Source organism: Mus caroli, unplaced genomic scaffold, assembly GCF_978045245.1.
Source record: "Mus caroli unplaced genomic scaffold, Mus_caroli_1 scaffold_9, whole genome shotgun sequence".
Classification (NCBI taxonomy): Eukaryota; Metazoa; Chordata; class Mammalia; order Rodentia; family Muridae; genus Mus; species Mus caroli.
This window is the reverse complement of record NW_028227264.1, coordinates 106,821,659-106,839,651: the sequence shown is the minus strand read 5'-3', so window position 1 is coordinate 106,839,651 and position 17,993 is coordinate 106,821,659.

Here is a 17,993-nt window from a genome sequence, read left to right as displayed (position 1 = left end):
TGGCTTGCCTTTACAAGCAAACTTTCTTAAAAGGTTCTAAAATAAAAAACGAGTTGCTGTCAGTGAACAGTATTTATCAGGGACCTTCTCGTGTTAATCTAGAAGAAACTCATATTCAGAGGCGCTATTTATTAATTAGCATGCATGACAAGAGTTGAGCCACGGATTGTTTGGTGCCATTTACTGCATCTTAACCTGGGGATTCACTTTTGTTTTCTTTCTCTGCATCATCCGAATTACAGGTAGATATTGTGAAAGGCCTTATTTCTGAGTCAGTAGATCACGGTTCAGTTCCTGGAGCCTTCAAATACTGACTATGAGCCTTATTCCCAACTTCCACTAAATGTTCACCAAGCCTCATTTCCTTATCAAACCATGAAGAAGCATGGAGAAAGATTCTCTGGGCTTTACCGAGATGGGTGGACACAGAGCTGAGATGGCGATGCTGCCCTTCCCTGTGACAGCTAAATCATCCTTGTGACCCAGAGACCCTCAGAGGTAGACCCACTGGGTTGCAGAGTATTTGTGTATGACTAAATGCTACGTTCTTCTAATGACACCAAGAGGTGAGAAAGCCCAGACACTCAGCAGGAATTGAAAAGTCAAAGATGACTGGCCATCTAACTATGCAACAGATCCTTGGATACACGCTGAACGTAGTCTTTCAATGTAGTCATCTTCTAAGAGTTGTAAGTTTAAGAACTTTAACCATGAAATTCAACTTTTCATAGCTCCCAGGATCTGACAAACTTGCAGTCCCTTGTAGATCCCCAGTTTCTTCATCTGTCAAATGAGGGACCAGCCTTACTCAGTTGGAAAGTGATCAGATAATAGGAGGAAACTGATAGTAATTTGCAAGGTCTCTGCTGTTTCTGAGCTTTTGATAGAAAATAATATACTTCCAAGATCATAAACATACAAATAACATTATATGGACTGAGTGGGATATGTATATATATATATATATGTATATATATATATATATATATGAATGATATATTTGTAAACAATTAGAGAAATAGAGACCATAATGAGATAAGAGGGGGCAGCATCAATACATACAGAAGATTAGAGGTAGGAATCAGGGAAATTATGTAATTATACTTTAAAAATGAAGGAGAAAAAATGAAAGGATATACTCTTTCTTCTGCAGAGATGGCACAATGGTTAAGAACACATGTTGCTTTCTCAGGGAACTCAAGTTCAGTTCGAAGTGCACAGATGATTCCCAGCTCTGTCCGTCTGACTCCACCTCCAGGGTTCTTTGACACCTCTGGCTGCCTCAGCCACTGGCACCCTCATGAACAAACCCAGACAGACACATAATTAATGGTAAAATACACCTTAAACCATGAATGTTTTTTTAGAGTAGTAAACTATATACATTTATTAACATAAGCTACCAATTATGTATTTGTTAGTGTTTTATTAGCTCTTTATTAGTTTAAGGACTATGCTAGGTAAGGACTAGCCATGCAAAGGTTGACAAGATTTAACCCTCGTTCTTTCTACTTAGACCTTGATATGTGACAAGCAGTGAACAAGGAGTAGAATTCTGGGCAGGAAGTTCTCTAAGTGCCATAGAAAGAAAGCATTTCAAGTGAAGAAGTCATCATCAGTAGACACATGCCCTAAAGGAGGCCAGAGGAAGAAGAAATCCAATTGTTTGTCTTGATAGTAGAATGTGTTTCATGGCTTTACACAAAATATCAAAGCTAATCCAGTAACTGAGGATGGAAAAAACACCAGGCCCTTGGCCAATAATGTAATACTTTAAACATAATTTGTGATATAAAATTTGTGCACCAGCAACTGGATTCATCTATCCAAAAGCCTTAATTGTATCCATTTCCACATAAACTTCAGAGTGTAAGATTTATGATGGAAGAATTTTTGATTTTTCTGTTTCCCAATGTTTCTCCGGCAGCAACATTTGATAATATGTTTCTTATGTTTTGAGGATCTTGTTTGAAAATGTACTCTGTCACCGGGCAGTGGTGGCGCACGCCTTTAATCCTAGCTCTTGGGAGGCAGAGGCAGGTGGATTTCTGAGTTCGAGGCCAGCCTGGTCTACAGAGTGAGTTCCAGGACAGCCAGAGCTACACAGAGAAACCCTGTCTTGAACCCACCCACCCACCCCCCCAAAAAAAAGAAAGGAAGGAAGAAAGAAAGAAAGGAAGAAAGACAGACAGACAGACAGACAGACAGAAAGAAAGAAAGAAAGAAAGAAAGAAAGAAAGAAAGAAAGAAAGAAAGAAAGGAAGGAAGGAAGGAAGAAACAAAGAAACTACTCTGTCATGTTTCTTTTATGTTGTCTCCTTTTTTTTTCCCAAGAACTATAAGAGGAAGCATCATTCAAGAGGTATCCATAGTTATTATTTCTAGTATTGATAAATTCAGTATCTTTAGCTTATGTTTAAACACTGGTAGAGAAGTATTAACGAGCCAGCATGCATACTCCCCTGTTTTCATTAAATATATTTGTGGACTAGTATTTGACACTGTCATTCTGAGACATGGGGAGTCATAGCAAAGTGTCCTAAATTTCTTCTTGTGCTTGGATGTTTGTACTGATGCACGGTTGCCTGGTCACTGAAGTTGCCAACTCCATGCTTCAACAGAGTCAGCGTGCTTGGCTTATTCACATACTATTTCGTTTTTAATTCTATTAAAGTTGTTGAAATATATGCAATTACATTTTAGTCTTATCCATTTGTTTACCCAGTCACTATATTATTTCCTTAGAAGGCATATTAGTGATTTAATTTCCTTGTAACACATTTTCAATAGAATTAATTTAATTTAATAAATACCTTATTAGTCATCTCATATGTTCAAGGATTGGGAGTGTGTTTGATATTCTCCCAGTCTTTCCAGTCCAGAAAAGTAGCTTATTTCCGTTCCATTTTGGAAATAAATAAACTAAGACTGAGATACTGAAGCACTTGACTTAGTAACATTAGCATCCATCCCCAGGAGTGCCTATGTTTTAGGGGAAGAAAAGCCAACACTTTACCTTGTTGAATACTTAGCGTTTCAGACATTTGTTTCAGAATCATGGATGCTAGTCTCACTCACTGTCCCTACCCACCCCTGCTAGCACTAGCCACTAGCCACTCTTCACATTGCTGGAGATAGAGTCAGAGGCAGGAACTTTACGGAGGCAAACATTCTGTTTCCAATGTAAACCAATACAGCTAATAATAAAACAACTGTCTGCTTTGAAATATAAAATCTGTTCTTGCTAGAAACTTCATTCAAAGCTAGTTAAATCCTCTTCCCTTAATTGAATCTTTTTAAATTACATGGCAGAATCGAGAAAAGGTTTGCAAAAGGCATTAGCATACCAAGAAAATATGTTTAGCCAAGTTTTAAATGGAGTATAACAAGCACAGTTTCATATGAGAAAAACAGCACCTTCTCAGTGAAACTCTATCAGCCTGAGTGTTAGGAATTATTTTTGACTGATTCAAGGTATCGCCATAGATTTCCTAACTCATATGGCTTTGTCAAAAATGGCATTAAATTAAGAGGAAGAATTAACCAGTACTTCATTATGTAAATGTGAATGTGTTTTCTAACTCATCATTAGAAAACTATGTTTGTTTCCTTACTTTGCGTTAGTCACTATTTATTTGCTCGTTGCTTTAATAGATCCTTTGTATTCTTACTGCATGTTAAACATTGTTCTATGCACTTGAGATCATGAACTATATGAAACAATAAATTAGAAACTAAATACTGGGTAGAGAATGAAAAAGCTGGCAATTAGAATCCTTCTAGAATAACTTTAGGTTCACTAAGGACCAAGGTACAAAATATAACATCTTAGAGAAAAAGTGAGCCAAGCCCAAGGGGTAGATAGATATACTTGAATAAATTAAGAGTTTGTCATAGACTCTCAGAAAACAAGAAGCCATTGAGAGTCAAATAGTGAAAACTCATGTAACTAAGAGAAATATAATGAATCTTTCACTTCATGCCTATTATTAAAGAAACTACAAATAATAATGAATGCTAAGGGAAAATTTTTTGGTAGCATCTACAATAAAACGTGCTAACAGCAGAATGAAGAGTTACTAATTCAGAGTTGGATATCAGAAAACCAAAGAAAAAGGGAAAATATTAAAAGTCAATTCTCATTATTTTTAATTTACCTCAAATAAATAAAAAAAGAAGAGTTTTAAAGGGAGGAAAGCTGAAATCTGAATAATTGTTCTTCAGTTGTAGGATCTTATCTGTATTTTCTCACATCATTATCATATGAATTATAAATATAATATTTTTATTGTGCTTTCTGTGGGGGGATAACATGATTCATAAAGTCTTTCTGATTTGTGGATGTCTTGTGTATGTCTGTTTGGTTCACATAATGTGAAACAATTTGAAATTATTTTTGATTATTATCTTTAGGTGACGTTGTGATTAGCGTAAATTGAAAGGTTCATTTTGAATTGGACATCATTTTGAATTAAAAGTTGACGTCAGAAGTGATCTTGTAATAAAGGAATTCAATTTAAAACTTTTGACTTCCTTTTGTTATTATATACCCAAACCTCAGATTTTCCTAAACTGATATTTATGTCTCTTTAGACAGCACAGGGGATAAAGAGGCACAGTAAAACACAAATACAAGAAAATAAAAAATGGTACACAGTTCATTTTTCCTAATTATTTTTCCATATTTCTCATTTTTTGGGAGGGTTCCACAATATTTAACATTTTTTATCATTATGAACTAAGTTTTTTAGTTAACTCTGAGTAAAAGATTGTATCTGTTTATTGTGCCAGATACTGAAGATTGGTAACAGGGATACATGGGTGAAAGCCACATGCCCACACACTCTACCGCTGAGTTACTAAGCCACAGCCCCAGGCAGCCCTGAGTCAAAGATTTTCCACTTATCCAATGTACCTTAACCACTTGCTGTGAACCAAGCACTAATCCTGAGCTTCTGCTTAGCTTCGATGAAGAGAGAAAACTAAAATATAAATATAAATCACCAATAAAGTAGATACCTTTAAGTTGAGTTATTCATAAACACTGGTTCTGTAGGACCTCGTTTTATGTATTTTATATGAGCAATATTTCCAGGTATGCCTCACTGATATTTTTATACTAGATGTGATGACAGCAAATACTATGTAGGAAAATTCCTCTTTTATTTTTTTTTCTGGAAAGACAGTTATTATGCCCTTATGACAGGGCCCATGTTGGGGTTGAACAAGAATGACTCCCATAGGCTTGTATATTTTGCATGCTTAGTCCCAAGTTAGTGAACTGTTTGGAATGATTAGGTGTATCCTTGTTGGAGTAGGCATGACTTAGTTGTAGTAGGTGTGTCTTCGTTGTTGTAGTAGGTGTGACTTAATTGTAGTAGGTGTGGCTTAGTTGTAGTAGGCATGTCTTAGTTGGAGCAAGTGTATCATTGGGGCTGGACTTTGAGGTTTCCAGCACCAAGTCAGGCCCAGTACTGCACTATCTACCAGTCTGATCACAGATAAATATGTAAAGCTCTCTGCTACTGCTCTGTTACCACACCTGCCTGCCACCATGCTACCTCCCATGATGACAACAAACTAACCCTCTGAAACTGTAAACTAGTCCTTAATTTAGTGTTATCTTTTATAAGAGTTGCCTTGCTTATGGTGTCTCCAAACAGCAGTAGAACGGTGACTAAGACAGCCCACAAAAGGATCAAATTGTACTTGATAAAACTGATTTAAGCTCAAGAAGAAGGAAGACCAAAGTGTGAATGCTTCGGTCTTTCTTAGAAGGGGAACAAAATACTGGAGGAAATACAGAGACAAAGTGTGGAGCAGAGACTGAAGGAAAGGCAATCCAGAGACTGCCCCACCTTGGAGTTATCCCATATACAGTCACCAAACCCAGACACTACTGTGGATGCCAAGAAGTACTTGCTAACAGGAGCCTGAGATAGCTGTTTCCTGAGAGGCTCTGCCAGACAAATATAGAGGCATATTCTAGTAGCCAACCACTAGACTGAGCACAGGGTCCCCAATGGAGGAGTTAGAGAAAGGATGGAAGGAACTGAAGGTATTTGTAACTCCATAGGAAGAAAAACAATATCAAACAACCAGGCACCACAGAACTCCCAGGGACTAAACCACCAACCAAAGAGTACACATGGAGCAACCCATGGCTCCAGCTGCAAATGTAGCAGAGGATGACGTAGTTGGTCATCAATGGGAGGAGAGGCCCTGGGTCCTGTGAAGGTTCTATGACCAACTGTAGGGGAATGCGAGGGTGGGGGAAATGGGAGTAGGTAGGTGGGTGGGGGAACACCCTCATAGAAACAGCAGGAGGGGTGATGGGATAGGGGAATTCCAGGTAGAAAATAGTAAAGGGGATACATTTGAAATGTAAATAAAGAAAATACCTAATTAAAAAAAAAAGAAAAAGAAATTGCCTTCCAAATGCAAAAAAAAAAAAAGAAAGAAAGAAAGAAAAGAAAAGGAAAGCAAAGCAAAACAAAGCAAAGAAAAGCAAGGCAAAGCTCTTTTTAAACAGGACCCTTGTGTTCCTTACTGACCAGGACAATAGTGGGCTTGGGATAAAGTTAGAAATAAGAAGTCTCCATGTTACTTGTTGAGGGGTTTATGAAATAATTAGAATGGGTTCAGAAGCATGGAATTAGTTATTGATGTATCCCCAAGAAGAAATGATACCATACATTTGTTCGTTGTAATCTGTATTGTGAACTGTTTTGGAAGTCGTTCATTTTTCCTTCAGTGGAAACTAGGATATTTTCTTTCCTGCATGTAGATAATAAAGTGATTTTACCCCCTCTAGTCACAAGAGATACACTTTCAGACTTTGATTAGGGACATCTAGTTAAGCCTGCAAGATCTAAAGGATTTCATGGAAAAGTAAGGCAGGCAGTGGCGATGAATTTTCTGTTAATTTTCAGTAAATTTTCTGTTAGGCTGACAATTTACCGATGGTGAATGCACCCACCACCCTTTTCACCCTAGAGACCTTGCTTTGGATCTCATCCTCAGGCCATTTTCATTGTGTTTATTTGCCGGGTGTGAGGCAAATAAGTGTGAGGGAGGAATATGCAGAAGCACCAGGGTGCAGGGCTGGAGGTCAGAGCCAGTTCCCTTCCACCACGTGGATGCTGGGAATTGAACTTAGGCCATCAGGCTTGGTCACAATCCTCACCCAATGATCTGTCTCCTGGGCCCAGATTTTAGCCTCATTTAAAAGAAGATTCAAATAGCTTTCTCTTGACAGCATGTAGTTTTCATTTCTTTAAATCCAGTTTACCTTATTCCAGCCAGCAATATAATTTTCCTCTAAATTTGGCACTGTAGGATTAATTAAGGATATTAGGAAGAAAGAGACATAAAGGCCATTTTTGAATTCTTCTCACATTCGCTCACAGTCCAGTAATTGGGGCTGGTAACAGAATTTACACCAGGCACACCGACTAACATAGATGTCAGTAATTAGCAAGTTTAAGGGCTAAACTTGCCATTGACATGGTCCGCACATTCAGAAGAATTCTACCATTGCTTTTTTCTTTGTTTTTGGTTTTTGTTTTAATTCTCTAACTTAGAATGGGAAAAGTGGTACAATTTTAATGTGTTCCTTCTGCTCCAAAACAGGAATTTCTAAAATTAACTAGGGCAAATTATGCTCCTCTAAAGTGGAAAACCCACCCCACCAGCTTCTCACCTTTCTAACTTTTCGGGTACCGGTAGAACTCTTGCCAGTCGGGTGGTCATTTCTGGATCTTGACTCTCCTGCCTCTCAGATATCTCTGAGTCTGTGCAGATCTCAGGCAGATCTGCTTGCTATACTGCAGTGTCTCCACGAACTTTCCTTCCTCAAAGATTTTAAAGAATTTTTATTTCTTGTTCAAATCATCCACTCCTGTGTTAGACCCACTTTAGGCTTTATGAGAGCTTCTTGGAAATTTTACTAAGAATGAAAAGAAAAGGAAAAATGAAAGTTTTCACTCTGCATCGGTGTCTCATGGTACCCATTATCTGGGATGTAGTGTGGCTCTACTATGCCATATCAAGCATAATAAATATTTTTATCTAGGCTTTCAAGCTGCAGCCGTCCTCTACAGTGGAGCGAATAGGAGACTCTCATACCCTTACTTAGGTAAGACAAGGTAGGTACATTTTGGTTAGCTTTTATTTATCCTATTTCTCTCTCTCTCTCTCTCTCTCTCTCTCTCTCTCTCTCTCTCTCTCTCTCTCTCTCTCTCTCTCTCTCTCTCTCTCTCTCTCTCCTCCAGACAGGGTTTCTTTGTAGCACTAGCTATCCTGGAACTCACTCTGTAGACCAGGCTGACCTTGAACTCAGAGATCTGCCTGCCTCTGCCTCTCAAGTGCTGAGATTAAAGGCATGTGCCACCATCTGCCTGTATAGTCAATTTTATTTTTGATAAGGATTTTTCTTTGAATATTTAAGAATGAGTCAGTGCATATGGTAAACAATCCAAGGGTTATTCCAAAAGCCCATTCACCAGGATAAACAACTACAAAGCCTTTTCAGTATATACATACACTGGCTTGAATGTGTGTGTGTGTGTGTGTGTGTGTGTGAGAGAGAGAGAGAGAGAGAGAGAGAGAGAGAGAGAGAGACAGAGAGAGACAGAGAGAGAGAGAGAGAGACAGAGAGAGACAGAGAGAGACAGAGAGAGACAGAGAGAGACACAGAGACAGACAGACAGACATAGACGAACCTATTAAAAAACTAAAATGAGATTCTGATACCTATATTGTATTTAATTGTTACACTTATAAGAACAGAGTTATATAATCTTTCTTGCCTCCTTTCAAAATAATTTATCAAAATGTTGAATATGTTTTCAGAGTATAACTAGAATTTTATTCTCAAATAGTACACACTCCTCACACAAATAACTTTTTAAAATTTATATAGCATGGAGGAGATGGAGATAGTTTGGTGGTTAAAACTGCTTGCTTCAAAACATGAGGCTCTGTGTTTGGATCCCATAACCCATGAAAGAAGTGGAGTGTGGGCAAGTACCTCTAACCCAGCACTGAAGAGGGCATATAAGACAGTGTCCCTGGGGGGTTGTTAGCTACCAGGTCAACAACAACAACGACAACAAACAGCTCACCTAAGGCTCTGTGAGAGACATTGCTTCAAGGGAATGAGGCAGAAAATGATAGAATAAGACACCTCCATCCTCTGAACTCTGGAAGTCACAGGTGCAAGCATCCTTCCTCCCCCACACTCAGAGAATCCTTCTGTTAATGAGTTCTACTTCTCCCTGGCCTTCTACACATTAATTCCTCGGTGTGAATGTGCCTCTTTCTAATTGTATAATTCAGGATTATAACAATAACAACAATAGCAGCAACAACAACAACAATAATACCTGATACCAGCTTGTTGCTGCCCTCCTAAACACCTGTTGTATGCCAGTTGATTCCTCATGTTGATATAAATATCACAGAGATTTTTGACTCTTTAAATCTAAAGTGATTAAGTAAAACATGGCTGCCACCTAATGATCACCATTTTTCCTTTAAAATGTGTACCATACACTTTCCAACAATATAGTAAGTCAAAGTTATTATGTTAGTTTTCTGCTAAGAAGCCAATAGTGTGAGTGTCTAAAGAAAGATAAATTCTAAAAGCTTAAAACTCCATTTAAATTTTTCAGCATTACAGAAAAAATACATACATTTATTATGTGAACATACTTTAAGGCATATAGATATTGTGTGTGCAGTGTGTGTGTGTGTGTATGTGTGTGTGTGTATTTTATCTAATGAATATATGCATAGTCATACATAGTGTTTTCATAATTGAATATTTTATATCCAAGATATCATAGCTGTTTTAAAAATATGTTCTCATCCACTTTAGCTTTTATGTTGTGCAATAATGAGTGGATAGACACTTGTGCATATTATGTGCTTGTATGTTGTGTTGACATTTGTACATACATAGGTGCATATCGGCCGGAGAAGACCATAGTAGGACATCTTATGTCCTACTGTATTCCCTTCCCCTGTATCATATCAAGGTAACATGTCCCTTACAAGCCCTGGAGCTAGAATGAGTCCTCAGTGTGCAGTCACATCTTTGCCCACAGAGCACTATTATGGACATGCACTTGACCTTATCTAAATTGTCATGTGGACACTGGCGTCTGAACCCAGGCCCTCATGATTGTACAGCAAAGCCTTATCATCCACAGGGCCATCTTTCCACCATCTACCTAGACACTGGTTTGTTCATTATTTTACTTACACCAAAAGAAGTAACAGGCGTACACGAAGGACATGGAAAACTTCAGGGAGATGCTGAAGTGCCTTAGTTTTCAAGGAAAAAGAAGCCAATCTCATTAAATGGCTAAAATATGAAATTTAAAACAATAAGGAATATGGTTTCGCTAATTGTAATTCAAAGTCTATTTTAAAAGTTAGTGCACGCACTGCTCTCTACTGGCCTTGTTGTTATTGCAACTATAACCATGTCATATTTGTAGTTATGTGAGGTGATGAATCCTGTTTATGTCAAAGGGCTCACAGAATTTTAAGGTCTATTGATTTATACAACATGGCTATGTTTATATCTATAGATGTGCACAATCATTCCTTGTATTTTGATGGTACAGTCAGTTGAGGAGTCTATAAATATGCAGTTAGCAAACAGACATACACCTAACTATGAACTAAAGAGAAAATACAAAATGATAGATATAGAACATACGTTTAAGGCATAATGTGTTTCAGTTCAGCTAATTAATGGTGACAGTAGCTAAACAGTTTGCTTTCTCTTTCTCTCTGGAAACAAGTGAGCAGGATGGGTGGATATGCATATTCAATAATTTACCTTGTGTTCACCACAACGGACTCCTGCTTCTGTTCCCTTCCTGCATCGTTTCCCTTCAACAATTTCATTGGTGGCCTAGGAATGCATGGGAAAACATTTTACCATTAGAAGTTACAAAAGTCTCAGGGTGGGGGGAGGGAAAATTTTACTCATTGTATAATTCTCTGCTTCATCAAGCAATGAAGACGATACTTCATTCAACAATACTGCAGACGTACTGTCAGTGTTCCAGCGAGATTCCTTGTATTTGTGGAATTATTCCTCAGTTAAAACAGTTGGAAATGCTGTAAAATTTCCTAATGTATATAGTGTAATTTACACTAGGGTAATTTGTGGAATGAGTGGGTTAATTGATCTGAGGATTGAGCCAGTTCAGAAAAACACATTAGGAATTTAAGATATTATTCCAAGAGAAACAGGAGACAATAATGAAGCTACCTAGGGTAGTAAAAAAATAAACATATTTTAAAAGAATCATTTGAACACAATGTGTAGAGTGACTGGGCCTCAGGGAGTAGGTATAAATTTGAAGAGAACCATTTAAAAAGCTATCCAAGAATTCAGGTGAGAGAATTTTGGAGTCTTGAACCAAGACAATGGAAATAAAATTTAAGTAAAGTGAATGCGTACCAGACATGTTTGGCAGTCATTGCTGACAAGTCTTGGTAAGGGCTTGAAGACAAGAAAGAAGAAAAAGAGACAAGATACGAGAAAAACTTATTGTAAATGTCAATTTTATTTCCACAGATGAAGAGATAAGATGAGAGCCATACCCAAGCTGTGCAAATAAACAGCTTGGGCTGAGCCCAGAGCATTTCCTTCTCTGTTCTAACTATTTCTAGGTTTAGGTTTGGAAGCTTATAGCCTCCATCCATACAATCTAATCTTCCAAGCTGACTGATTCAATCAGATTTTTCTCAGCTTCTGACTGAATTGCTCTGCCTGGCTTCATACTAACTTTGACAATATATTCTAATCTTCTGGTTTCTTTGTATTCTCTGGCTTGGTCTGTCTTTACTTGTGTCTTGCTTGTTCTTTCTGCTATCTCCCTCTGTAATACTGTCCCAGTAAAACTGTCACACACACAGACCCTCCTTTCTTCTCTTATTCTCTCACTTTGTCGCTCTCTTGCTCTTTCTCTTGCTCTCTCTTCTCTGAAGTAGTCTCTCTTTTTTTGTGTATTCTCAGGAGAGTTGGGAATATCCTATCTCTGACTCATTCTGTCAAATCTTTCTCTGATTCTTCATTTTGTATCCCCGTAATTAGATGCCACTTGCAAACATGACTGTTTCCTTCTACAAATTAACCTTACTTTCATTATTAATTATTAAAGATAGTAAGGGCATGTCTGTATTCCAGCCAGACCATACTGTAATCCAGGACATATCTGCATTTCAGCCAGATCATAGAAACCTAGAAGGTCTTTGGATGTGATCCCTTGCCATAGCAGCCATGTTGATGGATTAAAATTCCTCTACATCTTCGCAGGGTTACAGAAAGATGTTTTTTCCTTTGAATGCATGGAATTTTATGTAGCTTTGAGGTATGGAAATGGTTATGATGTTTCTGATATATTCATTTGTAGCTTAGGGAGTTCTGAATTAAAGCTATAAATGTGAAAATAATAGAATTATTTGAGTTAAGAAACCACATAAAGGAAAACTACTAAATTTTAATTTCAAAATATTAATATACCATGAACTCCCAATAATATTTAAGCCATATAGTGTAAAAAATATCAAAATTTGACCAACAATGGAGAATGAAACCCACAGAAACCACTTTAGCTCCCCAAATTTCCTGGATAATTCAGAATAGGGAGAGACCATGTATTAACCAATGCAGTGTAATTCTATCATACTATTACAATACTAGATTTTAAATTATGTGAGTAGATGGACAATGCTTTGTTTCCCACCATTTAGTCACTACCTGGCATAGAACTGATATTTAGTAAATATTTTGGGACACAAAATATATTCGTATGTTTCAAACCAATTCCAATTGGCATAATACTATTGTGTGCTATGTAAATATTACCCTTGTATTATTTAACTCCTGGTTTCTGTAACCCCATATCTGGTTGCAATCCTTACTCTAAGAATCTTCTGTCTCAGTATTGTGTAAATATTGCTCCCCGATTATTCTCTGATTGGTCAGTAAAGAAGCTGATTAGCCAATGACTGAGTAATGAAGAGAATAGGGCTGGAATTCTTCCCAGCCACTGGAGGAGGAGCAAGAGGAAGGAGTAGAGATATTAAGGGAAACAGTGAGAAAATTGTTTCACTTCCACTCCAGATGAATAAATATAGTCTCACGTTCGCTGCAGAATGAAGATGGACTTCAAAATAATGATATGATCACTCAGTGAACATGTTTGCATGAAAATGAAGTAGAGTAGAAGAGTGTGAGTATGAAGGTTCATCAGTTCTGTAGCAATTATCATTAACACCAATTTTATAATTACAGGGGAAGCCAGGGGAAAACAGAACCTACACCTCACTGAACCTGTAGAAATTATATCATCAAGTGGAAATCCTCTAACTTTCACACCCCACGCTTTTCACATGTTCACCAAGGATATTCCCCATAATAATATTTGGTATAGAGTGTCTGGCATTTTTATTCAGACAATTGGACATATTAATCATAAACATATATATGTGTGTGTGTATGTGTGTGCAGCATATTTTAAATATATAGGTTTATATTTGTATATATTGCATGTATATTTGTATATATATTTAATGTATGTATTATATAATTTAGGTTTCACTTTTATGTTGAGGGTATATAAACATTAGCTCTGTGAGACAGTCCATCTACATCTGGTGTCAGCAGGACTTTCACATTGGTTGATGTAATAAAATATTTAGGGAAAAGAAGAGATGGCAAATGAGCAAGTTCACAGTTTTCTGTAAGTGCAGCTCATAACTAGCGATGTGAGGAACTCATACTGAGTCGATGCGCATGTGGGTGGAGGTGAGTGCCAGGTTAATTGTTGCATTCAATATCATTCAGAAGAAAACAATAAGAGATGAAATTGCAGCGTTTACATTCCTGCCTTTCAATTTTACTCATCTCCTTTATTGCTTTTATTTTTCTGTTCCTATTATTTGTGCCTCATGTTTGATATTATTTCCCTTCCCTTTCTCCTCAAATTTCTTTTTGAAAGGATTTAGCTTGTAAAAATAAAAATCCTTTCCAGATGACTTGAAAATAAAGAAAATACCATGTATTCATTTTCCATATAGAGTTGAAAAGATAGGTCCGTGGAAAATATTGTCATGTTGTCTACTTGAAAAAATAGGTCTTTTGAAGGGAGGACTGTGTTGTGAGATGTAATCATTGCCTGCTCTGGTTAGAGGACAGAGGCAGCCTGAGAGCAATGCTAATTATCCTCGACAAGTCATTTTTCTTTCTTAGTAGTTTTCTGGCCCTTTGGCACCCACTCCCCGATTTGATTATGGATGTTTCTTCCATGTAACAAAAGCACTATGACCTCAGGTACACACATTCCCATTCGTCAGGAATGTTCATCTTTATGTTGTGATTTAGATATGAGTCATGACACAGTCATGTGGAAAAATACTACACCCTAACATGACCCCAAATGCCAGGCTGAACGTCTTCTTGTGTTCAAAGTTTCAAATTACTGTAAAACTTTGTTAATTCAGGAAGCCCAGAGTTACATAAGATCAACCATTCTGCTTTTACTTACTGTCTATGTACTTTCTTTTATGCCTCTTTTTTTTTTCAAAATAGCTCATGAGCATGTTTGATTTTGCTTGCATATTTGTAATCAGCATTAATGTTGATCTTCCAAATTCTTGATTTTGAGAAACTCATTGTCTGTATTCGATACTTCCTCAAGAGACACATGTGAAAGGCTTGGTGGTAGTCTGATTGGCTTTGGGATGTGATGAAGCTACAAGTGCTGTAAACTCACCAGTGGGTTAATCCACTGACTGCAACCTTCCATGACTTTATTCAGGGAAGGTAGAAACTAGAAGGTGGTACCTACTTTGAGGGAGGAGTTCATGTGATGCTTTGAGGAGTTATACCTTAATGCCCAGCTTCATTTCTTCCTTTGTGACTGCTTCCCAACTGTCATAAAGTGGCGATACCCTTCCTCCATAATGTCCTGCTACCATGGTGTTTCTGCTTCCTTACTGCCCTAAAACTGAGACTCTCCGAAGCGATCAGTCCACATTGTTCTGAAGGTTCTTTCACTTAGATATTTTGGTGTAGCAACAGAAAGCTGAATGGACATTGTATTCTTGCATCTGAAAATAATTCACACTCATGACGAGGGAGTTGTCAGCAGAAAAAAAAATGAAATATAAAATCCTCCATGAACTGTAAATTGCTGTACCCTTTAAATACAAAAGATCATTTGGGGGCACATTCTTACCAAATGCAGGAACCTACGTTGCTTTTCCTGTTACTCTGACAAAATACTAGCGTTTCGCTTGGTTTAACCTTTCCATTCAGTTTAGGACCCCAATCCAAGGGATGCGACTATTTAGTGTAATTCTATCTTGGATGATCTAATCTAGAAAACCTTCATAGTGATACCTAGAGGTTTGTCTCCTCTCTATTTGTATCTTCTCAAATAGAAAACTGATATTAAAAATCATAGGCTTTGAGTTCAAATTCAGTCATTACAATTTTTAATGTTTGATTAAATGCACCATAATTATACGCATTTATGGCCTAGTGTGTGATGGTATAGATACATACATATGTTCTATAATAATTAAATCAAGCTATATAGCTTTTACATAATCTGAAACACAAGTAATACTGTTTATCTCTGCCTCAACTTTTCAAATAGTGCATTGAAAAGTAACTTGCCATTGAAAAACAATATTTTGGAGGTGTTTTATGGAAATAAATTTCAGAATAAATCTATAAGGTTCTGAGATCACATACATTCAGAGTGAAGTTTCTTTTCTTCACAATTATGCTTTTGGGAAAAAGGTCAATTCTCTTTTGGAGAGAAATCATTTAAAATTGTCAGTGAGCTTACAAAACCTGAGTGCTTTCTGTGGCTGAAAAGCTCATATTATTATATTAGTTCATTAAACTCATGGGTAATTTGGAAGACTCTTTTGTCTGTATAGAAAGTGTGATTATTTGGTCATTTTTCTGTATACAAAACGATTTAAGCCAATTAAAATATGTTAAGATGTCTTGCTGTACCTCAACAATATTATAAATACAAGGCAAAATCTTTTCAGATGCATACTATTGCAATAAGAATGCAAAGTTTTTGTTTTCCTGCAGAAGACATCCTGGTTAAATTTCTTCATCTTCTTGGCATGAACTTCCTGCTTCCTCAGCAATTTATTAATAATGCCATGGCATCACTCATGATTCGGATGTTTTCATGTGGATAAAATACAAACTGGGCAACCAGCCACTGTCTTATTCTACTTGTGCCGTTGGAATATTGGAAAGCTAAGACCCAATAATTTTTACTTGAAAGGTAAAATGTGAAAATATAAAAACAGGATACAGACAGCCACAAATGATTCCCAAGGTTGATTAAAGATAAAAATGTGTTAGAGCCAAACACATCATCTATATTACTCACTCATAAATAGAAAAATGCCACAATGACATATATTCAAATTACATTTTTATTATTCTAGCCACACACTAGAATTTGCACATTGAAGTTCTAAAATCTGAATACTAAGATTAATTTGGTGTATCTTAAATTTACCTGTAGGTTTAAGAAAGAATTGTTTTAAATTGTGTCTGTATGTGTATGTGTCTACATGCAAGTGTGTGTGTGTGTGTGTGTGTGTGTGTGTGTGTGTGTGTGTGTGTGTGCATACGAAGATCACAGGTCATTCTGCATGTCATTGCTAAGGTACACTCAACCTTATTTGTTTATCTATTGATTGATTGACTGATTGATTGATTGAGTATAAGTATTATGTCTATATCTATATCTTTGTACTACATGTGTGTCTGCTTCCTGCAGAGGAGAGAGGAGGGCAGACGATCCTCTGGAACTGCAATTATAGATGGTTATGAGTCATCATGTGGGAGCTGGTAATAGAACCTGGGTCCTCTAAAAGAGCAGTCAGTTCCCTTAACCACTGAGCAATCTTTCCAGCCTCCAACTTTCTATTTCATTGTACGTTTGTCTGGGTAGTATGTTTGCATATGTGTATGTGTGTTCCTATATGAGCGGGTGCACATATGTGCACATAGAGGACTGAAGATGATGTCAAGTATCTTCCTTGCTAAGTCTTCTCCTTAAACATGTAGACAGCATCTCTTGTGGACACAGAGCCCTCCAGTTTGGCTAGTCTCACTAGACAGTTTGTGCCAGGTCTATTTCCTTCTTCTGCTTCACCTAGGCTAGGGCTAGAAGCAGGCTGCCATGCACACACAGATTTTATGTGAATCCAAATTTAAGCAGCTCATAGTTTACCATCTGAGTAACCACCTCTACCCTCTGCAACCCCCCTCCAACACACACACACACACACACACACACACACACACACACACACACACACACTTTAAATGCCAAGTCTCTTATGAACTAGTAAATTTCCAGAGATCTATCTCTGGTTCCTTAGTACTGGGATTACAGTGCATGTAAAAGAATTAATTCTGCGATGAGAAGTTGATTTGGTGGGTTTAAGTGCTTTCCATGGAAGAGTGAAGACGAAGGTTTGAACTGCCAGAGCTTACATAAAGTGGATGCTATGTATGTATGCATCAGCTCACCTGATGCTTCAAAGGTGAGATGGGTGACTGGGAGAGACAAGAAGACACCAGCAATCTCCTGAGCTCCTCAGTAATCCACTGAACTAACCCTTCATCAAATAGGAGGAAGGTAAAAGGACTGACCCTCAAGTTAATTTCCTGACCTTATATGTGTGACATGTGCACTTCTCTCTCTCTCTCTCTCTCTCTCTCTCTCTCTCTCTCTCTCTCTCTCTCTCTCTCTCTCTCTCTCTCTCTCTCTCTCACACACACACACACACACACACCGAACTTTATTATAAAGAAAATTCTGTTGTTTAGCATTCAGCCTGTTTTGAGTTAATACAATCCTGAGTGCTATAAAAGGTTGTTGCTCAGCAAAAGTGAGCATGGTGCTCATGAACAGAAC